Source organism: Lutra lutra, chromosome 11 (genome assembly GCF_902655055.1).
Source record: "Lutra lutra chromosome 11, mLutLut1.2, whole genome shotgun sequence".
Taxonomy (NCBI): Eukaryota; Metazoa; Chordata; class Mammalia; order Carnivora; family Mustelidae; genus Lutra; species Lutra lutra.
The window spans coordinates 72,816,028-72,842,625 of NC_062288.1; positions in this window are offsets into that span (position 1 = coordinate 72,816,028).

Sequence of the window (26,598 nt, forward strand, 5' to 3'; positions counted from 1 at the left end):
GGGAGCACTGTGTTTAGAAAAATTGTAGGTCCAAGTTCAACTCAGTAGGGAAAATGTTTTGGTAGAATCTTGAATGAGAACAAGAAGCAGAGAGTGAGCTCTGAATAGGTGCTTGTTATTATGGATTTCATTAATATTTATTCAGCATCCATTATGTGTAGGACTCTGAACATCACTGCAAGAGATACTGAACTAAATCAGTTACTGCCCTTGACTTCAAGAAGGTAGCACGGTGAGGGAGGAAGAATATATTGATGAATGTTACATATGAGGAGCACAGACAAAGTTCTTATCAGGAATTTAGGAAAGAGAATTTTAATTCAAAGGATTATTTTAAGATTCATGGAGGAAATGGTAAAAGATTTCACAAATACTGTTTTGAGGTGAAGAATGAATCTTATACCACTTCCTGAATGCATGAAAAGTCTACAAGTTTACCAAATTAATCCAAGTATTAAAATTGAAATTTGGTGACTAATTTTAGTTCAGCATAATGGAAACTTGCCCAAACTTCTATTTATTCAACTATTCTATGGTAGTCTAGATTTGATTTTTCATTTTTTGTTTTTGATTCCACAACCAGACTGAATAGTATGTTTTCTTTACTTTCCCCTCTAAACTGCTAGACTTCCAGCAGACAACCAAGGGTTAAGGATTTAATTGATATTTTGAATCTGTCAAGAACCACTCATTTGGACTCTTGAGCCTCTTGGTCCTATTTCAAGAGTAGCCTGCCCCATATAAGCCATAATACAGTTTGTAAATTGTCCAACTTAGCTGTTCAGCTGCCGTAGTCTAAAGTTTAAAAATATGTAAGTGGGTCAGTTCTAAAATTAATTCAGCCTAACTTTGCCTGAAAACACTAAGAATATTACCCATCATGAGGGCCAAAATATCACCCCGAAGCAGACAGAAACAATCCCTAGAGAACAAGTGCCCAGGATGATGGCTCTGTGACATGCTCACTCTACTGCCACGTCTGCAGCCCTTGATTATAACCCAGGGTGCTCTGATCCTGTTGGTCAGACAGGAGAGGTGCTGGTTTTAGCTGATAACCAAATGAAAGTAGGTTGATCAAATGAAACAGTTAAATGTTAACAATCATAACTAACATTCATTGGGCACGTATAATTTACTGGACATGCATTTAATCTTCTAGTAAGAAGAAGTTTCTAGTTAGAAATTGTGTCTGGATAAGAGGGTAGCTGGAAGTTGAACACAAGTCTCAAAGGTCTGTGCCTTTTCTCACCACATTATATTACACTGTGTATGTATTACTTTCCTTTGTATCTACTCATCATTTATTAAGCAATACTGTCAGTCACCATACTAGGGATTCAGAATATAATGACAAGGTCCCTATTTACAGATAACTGATACAGTGATGGAGACTGCTAGGGACAGAATTATGTCCCCTCCAAATTTATATGTTGAAGACCTAACTCTCAAAGTGACTGTATTTATAGACAGGGTCTTTAAAGAGGCAATTAAGATTAAATGAGGTCGTAAGAGTGGCCCTAATCCAGTAGGATTGGTGTCCTTATAAGAAGAGCAAGGGGCACTAGGAGTGTGCATGCACGGAGAAATCATCATGTGAAAATACAGTGAGAAACAGCCATCTAAAAACCAAAAAGAATGTTCTCAGTAGAAACCAACCCTGCTGACACCTTGATCTCAGACTTTCAGCCTCCATAATTGTGCAAAAATAAATTTCCATTGTTTAAGTCACCCAGTCTATAGTATGCTCTTAGGGAAGTCCTAGCAGGCTAATACAGAGACAGAGACATATCATTTTCTAAAAAAGAATATGAAAAACACTAATAGATGGACAAATATATGGGAAGAATAAATTTTAATGTACTTTAATAAAAATATGAAGATGTTACAAAATTAAATTCCTAGAGAATATACAGCTTCTTTATTTTTGTCTGTAGCTAATCTGGTCTTCAACAGGCCCCATCTATGGTTTGTTGGGAGAAGCATTAACTAATTGTCCAATCCATTTTAAAACTTAGACCAATATGACAATAGAAATATGTTTGGGTCATATTCAGCAATTCTGGGAAATTTTTAGTCTCTCAGATTTCTTACTCTTTGTACCACCTTCCAGGTTCTTCTCCAACATGACATCTGGTGTGGGGGAAGGGCAGCGGGCGTGGGGCATTCCTTTGATGGGGTTGTCTGGATCCTCCAGCTCCCAGTGATGCTCCTTTATTGCCTAATTTCTGGGTGCTCTGTGGTCCTCCCATGCTGAAATCTGAATAAGAAAATGGTGAACCATTCTTTTGGCTTCTCCAATGTATAGATTGTTCCCCTAGCAGGTTCAGCCTCACTTTTGCTCAGATTGCTGCTATAAACACTAAGCTGAGTATCCATTCAGTACCAGCCTAGGTGGTCCACTCACAGAAATACTTCACACTGCCAAGTCTTGGCAAGTCTCCAATCAGACTCTCAGCTACCCAGGGGGCCTATAATACACAGGAAAGGGTAAGAGTGAATTGGAAAAACAAAATTTCAGGCTGTGCCTTCAAAATTATTCTGTTATGGCTGAGCCCCAGCCAGGATGGTACCAAAAAAAAGTATGAGAACCCCTCCACCCAGAGTCTTAATTGAGCAAGGCCTTACTCTTTGCAGTGATATCTTTAGTCATAGAAGGGAGATATCTCTTCATCATATTCTCCCGTTCTCTCTTTTCTTGTCACATTTTTCTAGGATTAGAAAGGGACAGATTTTTTTTTCTCCTTCCTCTTCCTGTTTAGAAAACTCACATAAAAATCTATGGACCACGTCCCTAAGTCTGTGTTAATGATAGACATAATGGAATTTGGAAACTCCTCTATCACTGAAATCCAGACTATTGCCTTGCCATAAATTCTACTCTTGAATACTAATTACTACTTCTGTCTTTTTCTTTTCATTCCTTTTGGAAGAAATCCTAACCTATGTCGAAGCAGAAAGATCTCTTCAATGAACTAGAGCTCACAAAGGCAAAAGAGTAAGCCACGGTAATAATATTCAACATATAGATCCCATTAAATATCTGCCATGTAGCTAAAGGTGAATGATTGATTCTGACCTAAAAATTATGCTTCCCAGAAGAGATAACATTTGAGCTGATTCTAAAAGGAAAAAAGGATCATTTGCTAAAATATTTTTAGGATTGGCTCAGTTTAAAAATGCATAACCAGTGGTTCTTTTCTAAAGTGGGCATGCTTTTGTAATACCAGAAAATACCAAAAAGATAACTTGAGAATTATGAATCATACCCAATAAATACGAAGAAAGCCAAGATTCTTCCATTAGTTCACACACACTAATACACATATTACATCCTAAGGAATTGCACCAGGTGTTACCAAAAATGAGAAGACGCACTCCCTACTATCAAGCAACAAATGAGCATATTATTAAAAATGTTTAACTTGCAGTAGGGCATATACATCTTAGAAGAAAAGAAGAGTTATCACCATTAAGTGGTATAAAAATAATTTTCCAAGTGCTGGAAATCAAACATTCATAGTAAAATCAGGACTAATCCTTACACTAGTGTCCCACCTATCCAGCTGTGTAGAGGGTTCCACTGGCGGCATAGATAACACCTTGCTTGCATTCCATAAGAAGAAAGATGCTAAAAGATTATAACCAAATATGTGTACAGGAATGCTTATTGAAAGATTATAGGTAGGAGAGGATATTTTGGCATAAATGATTAATATTGAAATTATACTTTCAATGATCACAGAGACTCAATTGAATGGTCAATAGAAATTTTGAAGTTTATAAGAAAGAAGTTACATACTAATTATTCTTTAATTTTATAGCACTCTAGGAAAAGTTTACAAAATATAATTCTGAAAACATAATATATAATTGTTCTCCATTCATAGAATAAGGAGTCTCCTCTTTTTCCCTAACCCATGATCTAATTTTTATGTAAAAATCATGTTATTAAATACAAAATAATATCATATGAGTGTAAGTGAGGCAGGGAGTAAAATCACCTTACAAAGTAAGCATGTTATGACTAAATACATATATTGTCTTTGATTAACTGTGTCAATAAATTATTAAAATTATCATCTATAAGTATTTTTAAACTGATGATATTTTATAAGTTCTAACATTACTGCAAATAGTGGGCACAAGATTGAGTTTCAGAAACACATAAAACTATACTTCTGTTCTGTTCTATTGACCCTGTAATTTTAAGGACAAAATTACTTATCATATACACAATCCAACAGTAAGTAAAAGTAGAACTTCCTCCTTAAAACAATTTGTATCCTGCAGTCTTCAATATCCTTAATGAAAATGGAGTCTAGAAATGTATACATTAGACATACAATGGTGGCTTCAAAATTCTACATATGTGGAGCTTTAGGGCAGAAATCCATTAAGCCAGGGGTATTGTATTGAAGCTATATTTACAGAGTAAATACACTGCTCTCTATTTCATTGACTATAGAGAGCAAATACTTTGTTCTGCATTCTATTGACTATAAGGTTGTCAATAAAATACCAATTTTTAAAATACCAATATCTTATAAAATTTTATTTGGCCTTTATATAAATGTAAAAAAAATAAAAATAAAAAAATAAAAAAGTATACATTTTTTCACAGGAAAAAATTACCATTCTTTTTATTTAAGATAGAATTTAAAATATGGTTGAGAATTTACATGTTTTTCCCTCCCCAAGCCATTCAGTGGCATTGCCATTGAGGATATATAAAATCATACGTGGATAACTCCCATATATTTCTAATGCTAACTCTCTTCTAAACTCAGGAGTTGTATATTTACCTTCAGTCTCAAAGGCATATTAAACTTACTGTGTCCAAATCTATATTATGTTTATAGCTTACTACACTGTCCTCAAACATTTTTCTCTCCCAGATTTTCTATTTTAGTTGATGGCACTAGAAGCAAAGCAAGCATCAGACCTAGTTCATTCTTAATTCTTTTCTTGGCCTCATCTTCAATTATTAATTCCTTCTGTATCCCATATGGAGGCATGAGCATCCATTCAATGGTTCAGGATAGGAATGTGCAGCAGGTTCATGTCCAATACCCCATGTATCTAGCTAGAGTGAAAATGATAGTAGCAATGTAGATGGTATAGTACTCCCTCACCCCAATGCAATCAATTACCAGGGCCAGTAGATGCTACCATCTCAAAAAGTGTCTTGAACTTAGGCTTTCAGGTGGTAGAGAGGTCATCAAGCTAAGCTATGTGTGAACTTGTATACTTGGAAGGCTCAAGTATGCAAGTTCATACAGCTTGAATACTTTAATTTCATAGCAGAACAGCGTGCAGAAGGCAGAACTGGAACGCTGTCCATGTAACCAAAGTGGAAATATGAGGGACAAAAAGGTCCTGGCAGTGAATCACAAGGCAAAACCTCAGTCCCTAAAATTAGGTATAACACCTGAATGAATCAAGAATAGACAACAACAATGTGAGACTCTGTGTTATGATAGGATCTTATAAATTTCTCCTGACTAGGGACATTAGTTAAAGGATCAGAGGCAGAACTGAACAAATATTTATGCATGTATATATATATATATATATATATATATATATATACACACATAAATGTATTCATAGATGCATACTTAAAACAAATTCACAATATACAACACTACACAAAGTTGCAAAAGCAACCAGTTACTGGTCTTCTTCAAAGACCAAAAGCTCCAAAGTCCAAATTTCTAGGTTCTAATTTCTAGGTTCCATTACCTTCATCTCTACTGTATGGTGTTGGAAGAGTGATCTATGTACTCTGAGCCTCATCTGTAGAATAAAGATTATAATACCACCTACCCCATAAGATTGTTGAAAGGTTTAAATAACTTTAGGGGAGTTAATAAAGAACAAATTTTACTATTACCGTTATTATGCATCATAACATCACACAGCATAATCTTTACCTAGAACTAATTTCCTTTAGCATAACAGTCTACTCTGTTTTTTTTCCTCTCATCGCTCTATAGATAACACCCAAATCTGCATCTCAAATCCAAAGAGCTCACCTGTGCCTTACTTACCTTTACTCTTCATTTGAATGTTTCCACTTGAATGGGCTTTCATACATTTCACACATCTGAAACTTAGTACTTCATCTTCTCTTAATTGCTGTACACATCCATAAGCTCAGCAATACCTGAGAACCTGGGATAAAGAGACTCCAAAGAGATGTAGGACAGTGGCCTTCCCCTTATGGTAAAGTACCCTAGTCTTCTCAACTAGATTGTAAGCTCCTTAAACACTTAGGATGATTCTTCTTTTTACTATTGTGAGGTAGGTTGCCTGCTGAGAGATGAAATTTGTATGTTTGGATGGGGAAAAGGGACAATGGTTCTCTCATTGTCACAGCTGAGAGCTTTGCCACAGAATGCCCTTTTTTCCTCGAACAAGTCCTCCTCCCAAGATTTTCCCTCAGAAGACAATTCACCATGGAGTCTCTGAGGGCAGTCTCCCTTGGTAAAGCAGGCAAACAATACACTATCTAGAGAAAAATATTTGAGAGTTTTAGAAGGAAACACTACCTTGCTCTGAGGGGTTTGTACCCAGGTAGGTTTCAGATTCTGGAACTAAACTTAACTCAGCATTCCTGAGATCAGCCAGCACATTGGAAATTCCAGCAAAGCTGGAAATAGAGTTCTAAACCTCAAGAAGAAAGTGACATTGTCTTCCCTTTAAGAGATTGAACCCGAGATCTGGAACAGCTGTTATCATTGCTCGGCCAGAAGAGTGCCAGGCATGAGGGCAGCACTATGTGACAAGAAGCAGCAATTCTAGAGTCCTGAGCTAGTATCTCCATCCTGCACACATACAAGTGTGTGCATCTGGTGCCCAGCACAGGTGTTCAGGGAGGAGGGATAGGACTAGCCATAGAGAGAAGTAGGAGCTGGTTAGGAAAATATTTACCATAAAACAGACGATAGATGAAGATCTCATCTAAGGAGAGGGTGATGTGGCTGATCACAAAGGTAGCAGGTAGAGACTGATTCTGCCAGAAGAACAAGGGATCTGGAAATGAAGGGTGTTGGCTGGTAAGAGAGTAGTAGAGTCACAAGGGTGGCAGAATAATCAGTCTCTGAGATGGTAAAATTAAGTCAAATGGTGAATAGAGGGAGATGAAGAGGTGGGCTAAGAGGAGAAGAGATTTCTAGAAAATTGCTTAGGAGAACAATAATTCGAGTGAATCATGGAAGGCCCTAGTGACAAATTGAGTGGGAAGACAATGGAGGGGCTGCTGTCTGCACACTCATTTGAAAAGAGGCAAGACTGATATTAAACGAAACTATTAATGCAACAATGCCAGTGTTTCATCTTTCCTTTTGGAAAGCCTCTTTCCTTTAATCCCCACGAGTTTGCCCAGTGCCTTTGGTTGTTTCCTCTGAAGGATCTTCTCTCCAGATATCTGATGGCTCATTCTCCAGGTTCCTTCAATCTTCACTGTAAAATAGCCCTCTTATCAAAGTTGCAACCTCCTCCCTGGGAAGAGCGTCCATGCTTGCGCGCGCGCACACACACACACACACACACCCCTTATTGCTCCTCCCTCCTTTTCTCCTGAGCACATATCAATATTTAACACACTGCACATTCTTTTCATTTCTCACTGTTTATTGTCTGTGTTTCCTGTTAGAATTTAAGGTCCCTGAGGACAGGGATTTTTGTCTGTTTTATTAACTCTCTAGCCCCAGAACCAAGAATTTGTGCCTATTACATTATTACATGGGCTCATCAAATATTTGTTGAATGAATAATCAATAGCTAGATGGGTCTTTCGTTGTCACAATGGCTGGCCTCCTTCACTAGGGAGGAGACAGCACCAGGGAATTTCTGCCAGTAACCACCACCTTAAATGATTCTTGAATCATTGCTCCAATCTGTTGAAAATTATCTGTCCCATTTTCCATTTTATTGGAACTTTTCCAGATAATTGGGAATTGTTTTAGAGAAAATTATCTAAGTGAATGTAGATGGTTAAAATTAATGTATGGTGCAATCCATATTCTCTTTTCCATTGCAGGGGTCCTCGGTGACTCCTCCCAGAGAGCCAGTAATGCGAAAATTTCAGGAAATGTGTCAGCCCTTTGGGAGAAAATTTGAGGGCACGAGAGTATTAAGCATCTCATGTAGAAAGCCGACTTTGCCTTCTAAGTGTATGTTCAGTCCTGGGTCTTCCAATGGAATTACCCTGGCTTCAAGCTAATGTGTCATAAAAATAAAACTTAGTAAATTCCATAGCTATGGACTAGAATGGGTAACTCATTTAAGGAATACCTTTTTAGCACAGATATGGGCCTTTTAGCCAAGACAGTTTTACTTAACTACAATTTAAACCAATTTCCTTTTGTTTAGTCCACAAAGAAGAGTGAATAGCTAGTTCTTGTTATTTATCTTTCTCACAGTAATATTGTGAAGGTTTAATAAAGGACAATACAATACTTTTGTAGGAATAAACTGCAAGAGAAATCATGATGGCTTTATTCTTAAGTGGTTCCATGTCACCTTGCTATTTCATGCTTGTCATTCACTAATTAAATGTCAGTTCCCAATAGCTACACGGGGAAAAGTGTTATTTGACATAATCTAAAATAGAATCTAAGTACACCCAATTGTGCTTAGATACAGATCCTCTTTGTCCTTCCATTCCTCACCGCCAGCCAGTCTGTCCGTTGTTCATCGTTCTTCCCTTCCCTCTACTGCACACCAGCCACGAGCCATTTCCCACCCCACTTCTCACCATCCCTCTAGAAGAAGTGATGCTCACCACCCTCCCCATCTGTTATTATTTCATATTAACCACTTCCATATCTACCATCCTGGTGTTGTATCTGGCTAATACAGATTTCCTGCTGCTTTTGTGTTTTGGCTCTTATTTTGTTTTCGTATCAGGAACTGTGTAACTGAGTATGACTCAGCTGGAACTAAGTCCCAATGTTAAATAAACTCCCTGTGACTGAAGTGTGTGGTGAAGAGAACGTGAGAGCTAAAGACTGGCAGAAAGAGGCAGCCGCAGTCTGATTTACCCGTGGCAGGATTACACTCACCGACCGTGGAAACGAATGTGTGACTTGCCAATGGAAAGACAGCATTTTGCAGATAAGATTGTTCTTAGAATGAGGAATTTGGGGCATTAACCAGCTTCTGTAGTCCCTCATTATCTCCAACAGCATTAAAACCAGGAGCAGTATTGTGAGAAAATAAAGTCTCTGGAGAAAGAGTCCAGCAAGTAAAAGAAGGAAATCTATCACAGATGACATTTGTTTGATATTCTCCACAACATCACTGTAAGGCAGGAAACTAAGTTACAGAGAATTCAAATGGCCCACCTGGCTTCACAAAGAGAGTGGTAGTCAGAACTCAAATCCAGGTCTTTGGAATCCCTACCCAGTGATCTGTGTGTTTTGTTATATTACATCCAAGTCTGTACATTTTCTGACATGTATGCCAGTTAAAAAAAAAATTGTTTTGAAGTTCACTCCTTTCTTATTTAAATGAATATTTGCCTGGTGTCTTATTATAGTATAAAGTGTACAATACAAGTCATCTGTGTTTCAGGTAAATTCCTGTTGTGATAAAAACTATCAAAAAGAAGAATCTTGACCAACTAAGCTTTTTCCTTAATACATTGAACAGCCACATTGTTCTGATTATATTCAATTTTTCACAACATTTAAATGCTTTCCCCAGTGCAACTCTTCTCAGTTGCCACAGAGAACAAGTATCATGCACGCCGTACATATTGGATATGGGAACAGACGCAGACATGAACTGCAGTACATTCCTTCTACTCCTCGTGTTCTAAAAATCAAGTGTCAACTTACTGCTGTTTTATCTCAGTAGTTCCTCTTCAGACCTGTCATACACCTCAAGAAAATTCATCTAAATTCCCAATTTTTCATAAAAACATAACCCCACAAAAAATCCTAGGAACTCTGATTAATGAAGAGAAGAGAACTAGTGGTAATAGCTCTTCTCCCATACCATTTTCAAAGCACTTGTTGCATTCCACTTCACTTCAAAGGGCTGTGGGCCAGCTCTATTTATCTTCTGAATCCTACACAATATGCCCTCAAAGGGCACAGAATTTTGTTCTATTTGTATATTCCAAAGCATCTGTTTTTACATTGAAAGCAGCCACATGTATTTTTTAAGAAAAGGTTGAATTCTAAAAATAGTAGTAAATAGGTATGCCTGGGTGGCTCAGTCAGTTAAACAACTACTTTCAGCTCAGGTCATGATCCCAGAGTCCCAGGATTGAGTCGCACATCGGGCTCTCTGTTCAGCGGGGAGTCTGGTTCTCCCTCTGATGCTCCCCACCTCGTGCTCGCTCTCTCTCACTCTCTCTCAAATAATTAAGTAAAATTTTTTTTTTAAAGATTTTTATTTATTTATTTGACAGAGAGAGATCACAAGTAGACAGAGAGGCAGGCAGAGAGAGAGAGAGAGGGAAGCAGGCTCCCTGCTGAGCAGAGAGCCCGATGCGGGACTCGATCCCAGGACCCTGAGATCATGACCTGAGCCGAAGGCAGCAGCTTTAACCCACTGAGCCACCCAGGCGCCCAAGTAAAATCTTTTTTAAAAAATAGTAGTAAATGTGTCTGAGGATTCTTGTTTGCTCTTTCAACACATCTTACTAGTTTTGCTTACAAAGGTTGTTTTATGCCTGATTACAGACTTTGTGTGTGTGTGTGCTTCCAATAGGGATAGTTTAGGAATATTGTGTATGTCCAGTATCCACTTCCCCTTCCTAACAACATAATTATTACTTTTGGAAAATTACGTCTTCCTCGTTTTCTGTATCTTGGTGGTCCATGAAATCCTAGGTCCGTCCCACTAGGAAGCCTCAGGGGAGGATACTTTCTTGCATTGCCTCCATACAAGAAGGTATATGACCTAAATTTGGCTGGACTAAAAAGCTGTAATCTTGGACAACTGAAGAAAAAAAAAGGAAGCATAATTAGAATTCTATTCCTCCCAGAGTCACCTTAACCAATCTGTTCTTCTTTATAACTGAGGTAAAATCTTACAAGGTTCACATAAAATTAACCATTCACCATTTTAAAGTGTACAACTCCCTGGCATTTAGTACACTCACAACGTTGTACTATCACCTCTATCTTGTTCCAAGACATAGTTATCACACTGACAGCATTAGGCATCCCTATACCCATTTAAGCAGTTACTCCATACTCTCCCCTCTCCCCAGCCCCTGACAAAAACTCATCTGCTTTCTGCCTCAATGGATTTACGTATGGTGGGTATTTCATATGAATGGAATCATGCAATACGTGGTCTTTTGTGTGTGACTTCTTGCACTTGGCATAATGCTTTCAAGCTCCATCCCTGTTGTAGCCTTGATCAGTGCTGACCAGGCTTGTCTTGCCGCCAGCCTTCTCCTAGCTTTCTGTTTATATTCCTCTGCTCCTGCCTGGGTTTCTGCACCTGCCATGCCCAGTTTTCCAATCACCCCATCTATTCTGTTATTGCCCTTCTTTCCAGTCTTTCACGTTTCCTTTTTCCCAGTAGTAAGCTAGTCTTTAGTTTGCATTTTGGTTTTTTGTTTTTGTCTTTGTTTTTTAATGAGAGAGAGAGAGCACATACACAAGAGCTCACAGGAGTGGAGGGAGAGGGGGAAAGAGAATTTTAAGCAGGCTCCACTGTCAGTGTAGAAACAGAGCCCAACTAGGAGCTTGATCTCTTGACCCAAAGTTCATAACCTGACCTGAAACCAAGAGTCAGACACTTAACCAACTGAGCCACCCAGGCGTCCCCATTGTTTTGCATTTCTTACAGTGGATAATGAATTGACACACTTTCCACTGGGCACATGAACTATTATCTTCTAACTGGATACAAAAGTTTAAAGGTTTCTTTCCATTTTCTACTCTCTTTTCTTGTGCCAGATAAGTATATGAAAATGGTAGCAATCCATTTACCTTCTTTCTCTTTTGTTACCATTGTTAGGGAGCACCTGTCTTCATGCAAAGACATTGCAAATGTAAGAAACAGATCTGAGTGTCTTGGTGATTCATTCCCTCCCTTTTAAAAAACTTTTTCATTTAAGTTCAATTTAATTAGCATATATCTGTTATTAATTCCAGAAGTAGAATTCATTGAGTCATCAGTTTCATACATACCTAATACCTATTACTTCAAGTGCCTTCTTAATTCCCATCACCCAGTTACCCCATCCCCCCCACCTCCTCTCCAGCAACCTTCAGCTGGTTCCTTATAGTTAAGAGTCTCTTACGGTTTTCCTCCCTCTCTGATTTCATCTTATTTTTCCTTCCCTTCCCTTATGTTCATCTATCCCTCCCTTTTGATAACCTAACAAGAAATTAGCTCAGTGAGAATATAGGTTGGTATCAGAGGCAGAGATCCAGAGGCTCCTCCATTCCTAACTGAGGCCCATTCCTCTAGCAGGGAATTTATACTTGAATAGAACAATATTCACTCCCTAAAGCCTCTTCAGTTGGGTTCATGCAGCCAAGCCAGGCCCAATTTAAAACCCACCTCTATGGGGTTGTGGGAATTTGGAGATTGACAGACACTCTGCTCCTTTTTTACTTGCAACTTTTTCTCTTAATAATATTTATTTTATAGCTACGCCATGTGATACTAGTGGTATGTGTGTCCATAGTCCGTTTGTATAACAAAGCCAATCCAATAAATATGAAGAGAGGCACAAATATAAACAAGACCAAAGTCCTTATTCTTAAACAACTCATATCTATTACAGAAAACACCATGGACACAAACTAATATAAGATGAATGATGATGTTTGAATCATAAATCCTATGAGATCCACAATCAAGGAGCATCCGGATTTCCCTTCAACACTTCCTTTGAAGAAAGAATTCACTCTTTCTTGAGGCTGATACTGAAGTCGCTGCAATCTATTCCCTCATAACGTATGTACGCTTGTCTGTGTTCTTCCCTGTAGAGTTTCAGAGAGGAAGCCTATCCTCCTTCCAGCTGACCACCCTTCAAATATCTGAACACAGCTGTTATATCGACATCCACTCTCAACATCCATAATAATTTCAGTTGTTACAGCTACAAAGTGCCATGGAGACACAGGAGGAAAAGACCTCTTTCAGGTGGGGACCTGAGCGATATTAATTAAATAAACAGTTCAAGTTGACTTCAAGTTGAAAAACATTTCTATAAAAGAAGGCAAAAGGAGGGTTATTCCAGGTGGTGTGAGCAGGGAAAGCAGAGTTTATATTTGGAAAAGTGAAGATGAGATCCTGAACATGTCACTAGTTCAGCAGAGGGATTTGCAGAAGAATAGCAAGACCACATAGGTTAAGAGCACAAACTCAAGTTTGTAGTACAGATCATTAGAAACTTTGAAACAGTTTCAAACAGAAGAATGACATGCTACAAGATAAGCTTTGGGAACATTATTTGGGTATAGAATGGAACCTAGAGAGAGTGAGGAATAGTTAAGAGGTTATTATGGAACTCTAAATGGGATATAACAAATGCCTGAAATAAAAAAAATGGTGGGAGTTATGATAAGATTAGGTGAAATGCGAGATGTGCAGAAATAGAATCAGCCTTCACAGCATTATTGTATCTGTCTCCTTTCTTTATTTTCATATTAAGAAATCACTGCATGAGAGCTATAGCTTATAGACATCTACAGGGACAGAATGGTGAATTAGAAAGCAGGTGTAGAGTCACTTAGGCTGGATCCCGCATTTCAGAACTGTTGCCATGCACAAATTATTTTACATGGACGTAATCTAATCTAATCTGCCTAGTCTGTAACACGGAAGTAATCAGGTGTGTTGGTGCCTGGGACAATGACACTAACTAACTAAATGTTAGTTCCCATCCTCTTTTTCTGATTTCACTTCTTAAGGCGTTTTGTCAAGCTGCTTTGTGCACTAGGAAATGGGTTTGTTGACGAAAGCCACAGAACTAGAACTCATGGTACACAGAGTCCACTGTGTGAGATACACAAGTGTGGTAGATTGTATGGCTCACAATGACTGCTTCGATAAGAGGATTCCAGCCGCCAGCCATGGTCACGTGATTTGCAGGGACTCTCTGGGAATCTTCTCCACACCACTGATTTCAAGAATGTGGGCATACACAATGTGTGCTATACCTGAGAAGTCTGAAGAGGCATTGCCATTTTGACTATTCCCTTTTCCCTTCTGCTGTGAAAAGGGCATGTCCCAAATGTAGGTTACTCCTGGAATGAAGGGAACTCATGGATCAGAGCCACAGTTTTTTCTGCAGTTGCTACAACTAAAATGTGAGAATGAGAAATAGACCGCTAAAATTTAGGGGGTTTTGTTGCTGTAGCATAACCCAGCAAATAATAATAATCACAAATATGAAAGTAAGTAATTGCAAAAAACTGTGACATAGATGAATAAAGAAGAGGGACAACCAACTATCTGGGAGGAGAGGGGTAGGCAGGGGGAGACTAGAGGAGGGAATGATGCCATAGCAGAATGTGGAATCAAAAGCAGAAATGGGGTGGGCAAAGAAAGGGCTCCAGTGAAAATTGGACACTTTGTGTTAGACCAAAGTGATAATAAGTGATAGAACAAAGGCTGTTCACAGAAAGGAAGATGTGAAGTATGGTGGGAAGATAGGGTGCCTGTGGTAGTGACATGCACTGAAAACTCTGAAGGCTGATCCTGACTGTTCCATGGACACACGGCCTGCCTCAGCCACTCCCAGAAGTTCTGACCTCCTTTTTTTATTATAGCATCTGTTATCTTCTAATATGCTGGAAAAGTTAATTATATGTTGTATGTATCGTTTACTGTCTCTCTCTCACCACCAGAATGTAGTCTTCATGAGGGCAGGGATCTTTTCCTGTTCTGTTCACTGCTGTGTCCCAAGCACTAGGAACAGGAACTAGACATAGTAGGTGCTCAATAAGTATCTGTTGAGTGAAGGACGCCAAGGTCATGTAAAAGTGTTCTAAGTCATACTAAGGTTTTATCCCGACAAATATCGGGAGCCACTGACAATCCCACACAAAGGAGTAATTTTGCGTCTCAGAAATTTTACCGTAAGCAGCAATATGGATCAAGGATTCCAAGCAGGAAAGCAACAAACTCTCTCTTGCTGCGGCTTCTTATGTGAAATCTGAAGTAGCCCGACTGAAAATGTGAAAAAAGCAAACACCCTGAGGAGAACAGGGGTAGAATCTGAGTAGGGCTTAGGAAGAATTGGGCAAAATTAGGGTCAAATAAAAGAGTGAGAAAGCCAGGAAAATAGGAGTTTTAAAAAATAGAAGGCACAAAGTAAGGTGGTGATAGATAGGACTTTGGAGGCAGAGTATATGAGTCACATGTTTAAAGGTGGTCAAAATAGGGTTGAGAGAAATTGAGAGAGGTGGAATTAATTCCTCAAGATTAAAAATTGAAATTAATAATCTGTGCCTCTCATCTCTCTCTCTCTCTCTTTCTCTCTGTCTCTCCTAGTCTCCTAAAGTGTTACAAACTCCAGAACCAAATACCAAATACCACTTAAGTATATAAAGTTTGTAGTAGTTGTTTCTTTATTTCTCCAGGAAATTTTTGATACATAGGACAATGCTGCAGGGCATTTTGTAGATACTATCTTAAGCACTAAGATAGTAGTGCCTATAAGAAGTAGGAATAACTTATTATTTCTTTATATTTAATCTACAGTTATTATAAACTTTCACAGATTCTTTCTTGTGGATTTTTTTTTCAAAGATTTTATTTATTTATTTGACAGACAGATCACAAGTAGGCAGAGAGGCAGGCAGAGAGAAAGGAAGGGAAGCAGGCTCCCCACTGAGCAGAGAGCCCGACGCGGGGCTCGATCCCAGGACCCCGGGACCACGACCCGAGCCGAAGGCAGCGGCTTTAACCGACTGAGCCACCCAGGCGCCCCTCTTGTGGATTTTTTAAACTACTTAAAACAAATGTGTATTTTTCTACATGTTTATCTAGGTGTAGAATACAGATATTGAAACAGTAGTTTTCATTTGTTCTAGGTGTTTATGAAAGATTTAATCCTTTTGCAGTGTTATCCATCTATAATCCTTTGTCATTAATCATGAGATTTTAATGGCGAATTCCGAAGTGTTTTTTCCAAGATAAAAAAAATGTGAAAGACTCGTTATAAACTGTTTATCGTCAGAGGTAAGTGGGTGGCTCAGTCAGTTAAGCATCCAACTCTTAATTTCAGCTCAGGTCATGATCTCAGGGTCCTGGGATTAAACACTGTGTTGGGCCCTGTGCTCAGCAGGGTGTTTCTTTCTCTCTCTACCCCTCCCCATGCCTGCATTTTCTCTCTTTTTCTCTCTCAAATAAATAAAATCTTTTTTTAATAAAATCTTTTGAAAAAAAAAAACCTGCTTATCTTCATACTTACTAACTATAATTTTTTAGTTCTGCTTAGTGGGTTTTTTTTTTTAATATTAGCAGTTCTAACTATTGAGTACATTGACTTAACACTGTTATAAAAAGAGGATGATTTACTGTTCAAGCAAATCACTGATGTTCAAAATTGACTTCTACAGTATTTTAGATTAAATCAGTCTATTGACTGAGAAATTTATTTCATACTGTTAGAAAAACTAGTATAATCAGATAATTGGTGTATGTTATAACAATGGAATATACCCTTCTACATGGTTAAAAGGCAGTCAATGTTCACGAGAAAGAGGAGTTTCGGTTGGTCTCTGGAGTCCATCTATCGATGTCACTTATGAATTTTTTGCAAAGCAATATTTTTCAAACAGCACAGATGAAGAAGTTCTGTCACAAAGTTATCTATGTCTTATACTGGCCTTCATTCAAAGGCCATTTTCACCTGACCTATAAATAAAATAAATTCAGCTTCCATTTACATACATTAAGGACAGCTTTTCCTTCTGCCAGAACCAGAACCAGGGATGGAGAAATAGTGGAGGCCCAACATCTTTCTGCATGATTGCTTTATCAGCATGGGAAGAGGAATTATGGGAATATCTACCCAGCCAACATTAATGACTTTCTCTATAGGGATTTTAAACAACAGAGAAAATTTTAAAAATGAAGACAACGATGAGAGTGTGACATCTTTTCAGATTTATTTGGTTCTCTAGGAAAATCTTACTCTAGATATGCTAGGATATATTTCACCAAGTACACTCCTAAGTCCCAGATCCTATGAGGAAGATAACATATTTTAATAATACATTAAGATTACAATATTTTAAAATATATATTTCAAATATAGAAACAACTATATTTTATCAGGAACAAAGTTATAAACATTGGACTATGAAACTAAGAAAAACAGTTTTTGCTGTGCAATTATATTAAATATACAACCTAACACCTTTTCCTACCATAATTAATAGGAAATCTGATCATATAAGCAAGTGCAATTCTTATATCTTATTTTGTTTGTACTCCTCTTCTTATATTCCCTATGTATAAATAGATATCTTTTTTAAGATACAAACAGTATACACCTCTTTGAAACATTTGTTGCAAATGAGCTAGGTAAATAAAAACGTTGCTGTAGAGTACAAAGCTTTTAAATAGTTTTAAGTAAAAGATTTCCTTTTAATTAAATAAAAGTCAATAACCATAAGGATTTATTCTTCATAAATATTTTTACTTATCATTTTGTCAGATAACACAAAATAAAAATATAAAGATAATTTCTTGATTGTACATTTAGTTTTTATTATTCTCAATGTTTTCTATGCTGTTATTTAGGGAATTAACAAGGGTCCAATTTAATGTATGCCTTAGGAACATTAAGACTGAATTTTAAATATTAATGTTTTCCAAGCACACACAAGCAAATACATCCTCCTACATAGAGCATGTGCTATTAATTGTTTAACAAAATGCATAAAAATTATTTATAAATCAAGATGTAGTAAACAGTGTGGCTATGCCATTAGATGGTAATTAAGTAAAATTTTAAAATCTCTCTTCATTATTATCTTACCATTCAGTTGGTGATGTCAGTAAAAATTAGTCTCAAACCTGGGCCAACTGTACCCACAAGCTGTTTAATAGACCACAACTGGCTTAATAGTACCTAGGAATATTCACTACTGCCTTTAAGAGCAAATCAATGTGGTAAAATGTAATAAAACATAAAATATTTAAAACTTGCCTTGTGACAACTGTAACTTTTAATGAGTGGGCAACTTTTTTGAGATTGGTAAGAGGCTGATGAAACTGAGCACGTTAAAGAGGAGGGCACTTGGTCTGGCCACACCTGCCAGCACGGCCAGGCACCTTCTCACAGCCTTGCCCACAGGAAATGGCCCAGATGAAGGCCCTGCGCTGCGGTTGAGGTTCTCTGTGCTCTGATGAGCCAGCGCTACAAACTGCCTTTTTTGTTGTTTTTTTCTGCAGTGATACTACAAGTGACGCTGAGTATGTATAATGAAATAATACCATACACTAAAAACTAAGAAAAACTGTATATTTTGTAACCTATATTGTAATGTAACATCTATTTTCTTAAAAAATCATCATCTGCAGTATCTTACGGAATATCAGAGAAATGGAAGGATAGAGTTTCTATATATTTATTGATTAATATTGTATATAGTTCACTTTAGCTCATCATCACAGTTGTTTTCTAGTCTTAGCCATTTGTCCCAAATCTGGAACTGGCCTTCACTGTCTGCTGGAATTACAAACTGCAGTGATCTACAATGAGAAAACCCTAGTCACATTTCAGTGAACTGAAAAGTCAAATGTCTTTGAGTAATGAAAAAACAGAAGGGTGGTTATGGAGAAAAGATAGAGATTGATATAATGACGTGACTCTTCAACTTAAAGTTTGCAATCTAGTTGAAGAGGTGGAATCCACATGAGGCATTCCTACAGCTCTAAAGAAAAGTATACGTTTAAAGCAACATTACTAGCTACACAAGTGAACACACTATAAATCGAGCACATAGATTCTGAAAGGAGGCTGAGCAGAGGAAAGAATCACCAGAAGAGTCCACGGTAGTCTGACTTCTGTAAAGGTTAATGCAGCAATTGGCAAGAAAATTGGATTTCTATAAAGCAGAAGGAATGCTTTCCAGGAGGAATGCTTCTTTGAAAAAGCACAAAGTATGGACTAAGTGAAAATGTTGGTGGAAGGAAATGCAACTTATTTAAAAGAAATAAAAATATATGACACACTGTTGTCCACAGAAAACAGCAAAATTAAAAAGAAAATCTATAAACCAGAGTATACTCTAGGGATTAAACAAAAATATATGTAACATAGTCCTCGTTACCATAAACATCCATGTAGGACTGTTTATTAAGTATATTATACATATTTTACAAAGAAAAGAAGAGTGAAATATTTGATACTCAAAATTATTTAAAAATGTTCCTGTATTTATTTCAAGATCTCTAAAAGACAAAGCACTGTAGAGCAAGTTTGGGATCACAAAATATTAGAATTATCACTTAGATTAAAGGAAGAAAAAATGATACTTGAGTTTATGTTAATTGTCAGTATTTGTAAAGTTTTTTAGAAAGGAAAAAATGAGCTTAGTAGCATCATGAGGAACTTAACATTAGATGTATTTTCTAATGATAAAAGATTATGGCTAAAAAAACAAAAGCAAAGGGAGATTCCAGGGACTGTGAGAAACAAGCCAGGGAAGTTTATGTGAGGAAAAGGTTAGAAAGAGTCGAAGCAGCATTTCTAATAGAACTCTTGACTAAGAAGCTGGAAACTGATTCTCTGGATTGCCTTTAACACTAAGCAGCTAACCCAGCTTATCATCTATTAAAGTTTATGAACCTTTTGCAATCATTTCCAATTCCATTCTTTTGAGTCAATAAACTGAGTGTAATGTAAGAGGATGGATAATGTCTTCTGGATTCGGACTCGGAAATCAATCAACTCTAAAGAGAATTCTGAATAGTAAAGATGTCTTTACTAAATAAGCATTTTTTCTAAATTGCCCTCTATGGTGTGATCTAAATGGCTATTTTCACTTTCTTTTTAAATCTACATGGGGAGTCAGAGTATATTCAAATAAGACAGAGTAAAAGTTTGACCTTTCCTTTACTGCTCATGAATGGAAAATTCTCTTTGACATAACAGATTTTGTTTTGTTTTGTTTCAAGGAAAGGTTTTTTTGATCCGGTAGGAAGACCAGTTTCTATCGAGTAATGATTTCTCATGGTAATATTCAAAGAACATTTCAGGGATTATCAACCAGTGGCACTGATCTCATTGAGTGAAACCAAAGATAATTATTGATGGTATGCTCATTTGCTATCATGCAGAAATACTATTAGGGAACAAACTTCCCCAAATATGCTTTATACTGCTGATTTCAATGATGTTACAATACCTTATCTAGTTCTTCACTTCTTTAAGGGCATCTAACCACCAAACTCAGACTGACCTCAAAGGGACCTGATTAAGTAACCTTCAAAATCTCAGTTCAACGATTATCCAGTATGTAAAGAAAACTGACTCTCGAAGTTAACCCAGATGTTCCCTTAATGAAGATTCACTGTAGATCATCTATTTAATGAATTAAAAGCAGAATATGAAAATTCAAAAGAAATAATGCCAATATTAAAATTTTAGTAAAGAGCAAACAACCTGAGGATATTTGTAAGTCATTATTTGCAGTCCCCAGATTTCCAGAACAAAAGAAACATTTTTAATTTGACTTTACCCTAACAAAATGACCAATAGAAAAGAGATACTTTGTTGGTGACAATTTCAAGGCAGTGCCAAAAATGGGGGAGGTGGGATGCCCGGTAATATAAACATGAAATGCAGTAAATAAAGATATACTTCAAGAGTTTTCATAAAGTGTCATTCATATTTACAGAATTTACTAAGCAAAATGAAATATAAAGCCTTGTATGATAGTTTCTTGTTTTAAAAGTTTATGTTAATGAGTTTATATTAATTGTCAGTATTTGTAAAGTTTTTTAGAAAGGAAAAATGAGCTTAGTAGCATCATGAGGAACTTAACATTAAATGTTTCACTTAACATTAAATGTTAATGTTAACATTAACTTAACATTAAATGCTTTCACTGATTTACTTCATCAAAACATGTCCAAAAGGAAGAGCTCTTAAGGTGGTTATTACATTCTATGGGCACTAATTGAGAATATTTTTCTTATGCTGTAATTAAAAGCTCTAATTCTCATTAATCATAATGAATGACATGGAATGTAAAAGTTGAATGTTCTAAGAATGCACCTTAGGAAACATAATATTGGAAAAGATAAGTAGCTGTTGTTATAAGACAAATGCTGAGAAAACTATGACTACAAAGAAAAGATTGAATAACGTATCCAAATTTCAAGGGTAAAAAGCAAAAAAAAAAAAAAGTTCCACAGCACCTATCAAAAATTATATTCAAATAGGATAACATTTATGAATAATGGTAATTCCCTAGTTTTCTATGCTTTAATTTACCTGAATCCATGTTAAAAAAAAAAAAACTTCTATAGGAAAATCTTTTGTTAGTTGAGGTACAACTGCATGTACCTGAATTTAGTAAGAAATGTCAGAAATGCTACAGCTGGTAATTGCAGAGTGAATCTAAATCAAATAATAGCTTTTTAATCATTAGAATGATCATAGTAATTTGAAAGGTGAACATAGCAAGAATGATGTTAACATAAAATTGTTGATATCAAAAACTGAAATTAATACTGGATCATTTTCATCATTAAGAAATAAATCTCTCTTGCAAGAGAACTTTCTGAGAGCAGCTAATAACTGCTATCACACTTTCCTGAATCCATATACCAAATATAGATCGAAGAGTGACTGATACTAGGAGCCTGAAAGTGACAGTTCCCTCATGAATTTCACCAGACCACGTGACCTCTGTGGTATTAAGACTTGAAGGAAAATTATCTTATCATGAAATAATTCAGCAGTCAGCTTGATGAGTATGCTGCACTGCAAAAGCACAGATATCTGTGTCAAGCTGATTGTCTGCCATTATCTGCATGTTTAGAGAGTTACTTGAAAATCGAAAAAGATGAAATTAGTAATAAGTTTTATATTCATATACCATCACACCAAATACAATAAGAATAGGTTCAATAAGTGGGAATAGGACTAAAATGGGGCCCATAAATCTTTGCTCATGATTGTTACTGTCATGCCCCAAATCACCATTTAGATGTTATCCATATCTATCAAATACTTTTCCATGACATTAACATTTCTTTATGCTTAGAGACATAAACACATAGGAAACAATTCCAATAGAATGCCTTTTTTTTTGATGTCCCAAATCACTAAATCAAAGTTATCCCATTCGCCATGATTTTTTTCATCAATATACTACTATTCCAAGAAAGCACATTTAAGTATTTTTTTCAACTTTATGCAGTGTCCCTGACAAACATTTCAAAGCAAGAAGCCACCTGGGTGGCTCAGTTGTTGAGCATCTGCCTTTGGCTCAGGTCATGATTCCAGGGTCCTGGGATCAAGCCCTATACCTGGCTCCCTGCTCAGCGGGGGGGTCTGCTTCTCCCTTTCCCACTCCCTGTGCTTGTGTTTCCTCTCTCACGGTCTCTCTCTCTCTCTGTCAAATAAATAAATAAAATCTTTAAAAAAAAAAAAAAAAGAAGCAATGTCAGCTATGACTTCCACCCAAGGACTTTGGAATTGTTATCACAGGAAATAGTTTGGCCAAAAATATCAAAATTTAAATATTTGTATTTATTGACCAAACAGATCCACCTCTAGGACTTTATTTAAGAAAAAAATTTATTTATCTAACTGACACACTCATGTTAGTGTTCAAAGATACATACACACACACACACATCTTTACAGATATGCTTGTATAAAGGATGTTCATTGTAGCAATAGTATAATAACAAAATGGAAACAATCTAAGTATTTATTTACTAGTGTTTTATATATTCATACAATAAAATGCTATACAACCTAGTAAAATAAATAAGGTAATTGCTCATAATATCTTGCTATACAAAATACACATAGAATTGGAGCAGAATAAGTTACATGATTCCATTTTCTGGCTTTTTAAATAAATATAAAACTTCACATATGGAAGTTAGGAAAAGTCATATTTTAAAAGCTAACTACAGTTTGGACTTCTTTCTCTAGGCCCCAGTATAATGAACTTGAATCAAAGGAGGGTCTTTTTTTTTTTTTAGATTTTATTTATTTATTTGAGAGAGAAAGAGATCACAAGCAAGGGAGAGGGGTAGAAGGAGAAGCATACTGCCTGCTGAGCAGGGAGCCCAATGCAGGACTCCATCCCAGGATTCCGGGATCATGACCTGAGCCAAAGGCAGACACCTAACTGACGGAGTCATCCAGACCCTCAAAGAGGGTCTTAAACGACATTATGAGTAGTAGTAATTACCCACCTATACTTATTTTTTCTTTTTTTAATATTTTCTTTATTTACTTGACAGCACAAGTAGGCAGAAGGGCAGGCAGAGGGAGAGGGAGAAGCAGCTCTCCACTGAGCAGGGAGCCCGATGCAGGGCTCGATCCCAGGACCCTGAGATCATGACCTGAGCAGAAGGCAGACACTTAACGGACTGAGTTCAGCTCCTAGACTTTTTTTTTTTAAGATTTTATTTATTTATTTGATAGAGATAACAAGCAGTCAGAGAGGCAGGCAGAGAGAATGAGAGGGAAGCAGGCTCCCTGCTGAGCAGAGAGCCCGATGCAGGACTCGTTCCCAGGACCCTGAGATCATGACCTGAGCTGAAGGCAGTGGCTTAACCCACTGAGCCACCCAGGTGCCCCCAGCTCCTAGACTTTTAAGAGTGGGTTGGGATACTGAGCCCCAGAAAACCAAGCAGATTTCAAAAAAAGAGCTTCCTGCAAGAAGTCAGTGGGTCCTAGATGCAGCCTAAAATAACAATTGGAAAGCCATAGCTTCCAGTAGAAAGTGGCCTGTAAGCTCTAAGTATGTCTTTACTAACAGGTAAGGTGCTGAGATAGCTTGAGGTAATCAACAAAAAAATATAGAGAAAATTTGGAGTAACTCTAGCAAGGGAACAGGTTTTCTCTACATTACATAGGATAGAGATGAAGAATGTGAGTATATTCAGGTTACAGATATACCATTTATTAAAATTTTGGTGTGTTTTTCCCCTGAAATGTGTCTTATAATCAGTGTAGATTTTATTATATTATACTTTATTTTATTATACACTTATAATCAGTGTAGACATTTATTCTGGTAGTGTCTCTTTTACTGATATATTTTTGCTAAAATAATTAGTATTTGAATGGTGTAGTTTGTAATTGCTGACCTCATGTAATTGCTGACCTCTTAATATTGGTATTATGTAATCAGAGAACCAAGAACTAATGGTTCATACTTGTAAAGACATATACAATGTGAAGATGGAAACACTGCTGAGAAACAGAATAGCAGGGGAACATCAGAAGATGGGGCATTTTTAATTTTAATTTAATACACAACTAAATACTTGATTAGAGGTTTTTACTTGTTTTGTTTTTACTATTCCGCATAAACTCTTGTTTTCCTAACCCACCATTTTGGGGGAATGCATGCATAACACGTATCTCCAGTCTCTGCTAAAATATAAGTAACCTCCATAAGGACAGGCATATTTGTCTGTTTTGCTAAGTGACATATCCCATTCACCTAGAAAAGCACTTGCCATATAATAAGTGCTCATGACTATAAGAGATGAGAGAATGAAACAATACATGAGTGCACTTAATTGATTTTTAAAATGAGCCTTGATGGGGCGCCTGGGTGGCTCAGTGGGTTAAAGCCTCTGCCTTTGGCTCAGGTCATGATCTCAGGGTCCTGGGATCTAGCCCCGCATTGGGCTCTCTGCTCAGCGGGAAGCCTGCTTCCTCCTCTCTCTGCCTGCCTCTCTGCCTACTTGTGATCTCTGTCAAATAAATAAAATCTTTAAAAAAATAAGTAATTTAAAAAATGAGCCTTGACATTTTCCTAAACTTGTGTGGACACACAATCCTCATACTTTTCTCATTCTCCCACAAGAAAAAAAAAAAAAAAAAAAACTAAACAAAATAAAAAACCTGTCTACTGATCCATGAGATTAAGATCTAGCCAGCAGAGAAAATTTGAGTTCCAGAATTTCCCTTCACCTATCTCTCTTATTCTATATATCACCACGTGTGTAACTATTTGTGCCTCTCCAGACATCACTGACACGAGAGTATTTTCTCTCCACCCACCTTACCCAATTTCCCAAAGTTGAACTTTTTTTCTCTCTTATATCCACCTACAACAACAATAACATAGGATTTGATATAATTATCATATGAGCCAGCCATTCCTCTTCTAGGAATATACCTAGGAGAAGTGAAAACATATGTTCATACAAAGTTTGTACATGAACGTTCTTCGCAGCAATATTCATAATGTGCAAAAACTAGAAAAAGCCACAATGTACATTAACTCATAAATGGATAAATACAATGTGGTGTATCTATACAATGATTTCATTGTATAGATATTATTTGACAATAATAAAGAGGAATGAAGTTTTGACACATCCTTCAACATAGATGAAATTTGGAAATGGCATTTATGCTGAAAAACTGTATTGTATGATTCTAATTACAGGAAATGTCCATAAGAGACAAAGCTATAAAGACAGAAGGTAGATCAGTGGTTGTCTATGGCTGTGAGAGGAGAGTCAGGGAAGGGAGTGAATGCTAATGGGTATGAGTTTTGGGAGAAAGGATGATGGAAATGTTTTTAAATTGATGGTAGTGAAGGTTGCATAACTTTGTGAATATGTCAAAAAGCATTTAATTATAAATTTTAAATAGATGAATTATATGGCATATGAACCATATCTCAATCAAGCTATTATTAAAACCAGTAATAATTTAAATTTTTAAATTATTATTATTATTATTATTAATGTATTTACATACCCTTGAATACACTAAGGAACAAAATTCCCTTTGATATTCTCCTCAAAAAGGTAGAAATTTTTAAAAAACTATAAATATTTTTCTAAGTAATTCAGCCCAATTTAAATTGATTGGGAGATGTCCATCTCTGCCAGTTTGTTATTTCATCAAACGTTTAATTTGATTAGCTTTCCTTATTAGTTCTTTGGATATTGCCTGCTGCTAATAAGTTTGCTTCTCTCTCTTTGCTTCTGAAAATAAGGAGTAGTGACGCCTTTGAATGTTCATCTATACCACATCTTACTTTTAGGCATTCCCAAAGGTGTCCCACATAAGAAAATTCATTGCACGGTCTGGCAATGAAAGCTCTTCACTAAGGTCTGAAGCTTATTTATGCTAGAGAAAGAAATGAGAAGTCAGTGGAGTAAAAGAGGGCTAAAAGCCAAGGTATTTCCCATTTCATTGTTTTTTACAGTTGGCCCCCTACTTCCTACAGTGCACACCTAAACCTTACAAATCAATTTGTCTTTAAACATGTCTCTGTTTTTGCCATGTATCAAAAGATTTCTTAACCTACCTACTCCCAACTCCCAGATTATTCCAAATACTTCAGAGAATAACCACTTGTCTCATAAACAGCCATTTCTTAACCACATTCATTTGACATATTCATGGCCAAAATGCTATTCCCATTCCCTCAT